Source organism: Octopus bimaculoides, chromosome 5, assembly GCF_046866305.1.
Source record: "Octopus bimaculoides isolate indiv1 chromosome 5, ASM4686630v1, whole genome shotgun sequence".
Lineage (NCBI taxonomy): Eukaryota > Metazoa > Mollusca > Cephalopoda > Octopoda > Octopodidae > Octopus > Octopus bimaculoides.
This window is the reverse complement of record NC_142932.1, coordinates 3796313-3798812: the sequence shown is the minus strand read 5'-3', so window position 1 is coordinate 3798812 and position 2500 is coordinate 3796313. Positions and strand designations below refer to the sequence as shown.

Below are 2500 nucleotides of genomic sequence, written 5' to 3'. Positions count from 1 at the left end.
TATATAAACTTTATATGCCTAGTATTGTTTTTATTTATACTGAAAAAGTGTAAACCAAATTCGGACCCGGAATAATTTGAATTCACAATGGGAAAAGTTGTAACTAAAGTCTGCAAAACGTTCAGTTAGGCACCCTGTCTTTCAATATTACCAATATCGATCTGGCTTTGTGCCAAAATTCGAAACCAATATTATCAATATCGATATAATGAGTGATGTGAACAAATTTATCAGTAGTAACAAGATCAGGGGATCACAATATTGGAAACATTCCGAAATCAGCAGTACTCGGTACAATGATTCTTTCCAGCCTGAGAATAACTCTGCATCTTCATAATTTGTCTCTTATTTCAGCAGCTCTCGAACCGTGGCATCTCCATCGATTTCTTCCAACCAGTTCTGAAGGACCTGTAAAGGTCGCTGCTTTTCCTCATTCGAAAAAGCCACAAAGATATCTTAAAAAGTAAAATCCCACTTTCCGTATGGGATCGTTTCACCGATTTGCACACAGGATATATTCTACGTGAAACTACGCAGGAAAGCAATTTTGTTTATAGCTCAAATAATATAAACAGAGTCCAGTAGACCAATGGTAATCCATTTACTGACGACACACCAACGTTGTACACACCGCAGAAAAAGGGAAACGAACTTGAAATCGTTTACAAAACATGAATTAAAACTTGCAATAATAACCACAGCGCAAAGTCAGAAACTTTGTGGGGGGGACCAATCGATTATTTTTTTTGGGGGGGGGGGGACTACCATGGCTGGAATTGAGAATATAAAGTACTGCGACTAAACGCCGATACTTTAATGATTTTGCCAACTCATATTGATAATAAATGCATCGACTTGTTTTGGAGACGTATGAGAGAATCGACCAATCAGTCGATGACTGACACTTATTTTACCAATACCAGACGACTTATTTTTAAAGACACTTGATGACATTTAAACTTAGAACAAAGGACATATCTAAATTGGTGTTCGACATTAAATGCCAACACGAGTATCCGATTCTACAAGTTCATCCATCTTACTACTACTACTACTACTACTACTAGTACTGCTGCTGCTGCTGCTGCTACTACTACTACTACTACTACTACTACTACTAAATAAGATTGTGGGATAAAAACAAACCCCAAACCAAGGTTTCAAACCCCAAACGGTTTCAAAAGTATAGCTTTGTAACATTATCCAATATCTGATAAGTTAAACAACAGTAAAGAAACATCTTATTCGTTATGCTTGTTCCTGTCGTCAGCAGTAACAACATCAAGAGTCTCAGAAGAAATGGCGGATAGAGTAAAAGCGTACAAGACAGAAAGGGACATTTTTTTAAATAATCAAGTGAGACCAATAGAAATTCCACGTTTTATCAATGTTATTGTCTCTTTTTTGATACATAAATTTGTAAATCACCATGACATTGTTTTTCTCAGTGCTACCAATTCTGTCTTCAATTAAGGTAGTCAATGCTTAATACTTAAATTTGTTTCATTATGCAAAATATCTTGGTTATATCATCGATTTCTTTCAATAGTTAGGCATGTTTGAGGCATATTACTTGTTCCAATACGTTAAAAATTTAGATTTCGTTGCATAATTAAAGTTGTTAAAAGCGTAACGCTCGAATATATGACGTGACAACAATAATATAAAACGATTTTTATCGTGGTACAAGGTCTCAATTTTTTAGGTTTTGTCTAGTATAATTGATTAAATCAACTGCCAATACTTGATTGGGACTTTATATTATTGACCTCAGAATGACGAACAGTAAAATTTTTCGTGACTGGATTTGAATTCAAATACAGCAAGACGTTTTGATCAACGTTTTAACGATTCTGCCATTCCACTGCTCCGAGTAAGAATCATAATCCTTTCTATTATAGGCATAAGGCCTGACGTTTGCGGGGACGGGACTAATCGATTACATCGATCCTAGCATTTGATTGGTACTTATTTCATCGACCCTGACAGGATAAAAGGCAAAGTCGACCTCGGCAGAATTTGAACTCAGAACGTAGCGACGGGCAAAATACTGCTAAGCATTTCGTCCAGTGCGCTAACAAAGTAAGAATAATAACACAGACATGACGAGGACGATGATAATGATGCTGGAAGTGTTGATAATAATAAAACCAAATCAATGATAGCGGTGCAGTTACTATATTGATAATTAAAATATTTTATTGTGTATCTCTGAATATCTTATCGAATGTATTCCTTTGAAAAATTGTATGGTAAAGTTTGAGCTGAAGGAATTACGGCAGATACTTTTAGCTGGGTGGGAGATCCAGTACAAGAACCCTCATTCATTCGATATTGATGAGTAATAACTGCATGATGATAATGATGATGACGATGGTGATGACGATGGGGATAATGAGGGGGATTGTGGTGATGGTGCTGATGGGGTTATGATGATGCTTATACTAACGATGATGTTGAGAGTGCAAAAATGATGATGGGTAGATGAAGAAATTTTTGA

General features: G+C 36.0%; 1 protein-coding gene across 5 annotated transcripts in view; it reads right to left on the bottom strand.

Annotated features, from left to right (window-relative positions):
* The window catches only part of LOC128247835 (uncharacterized), a 646611-nt gene that overhangs the window by 121380 nt on the left and 522731 nt on the right, over window positions 1-2500 (bottom strand). The window lies entirely within an intron of this gene.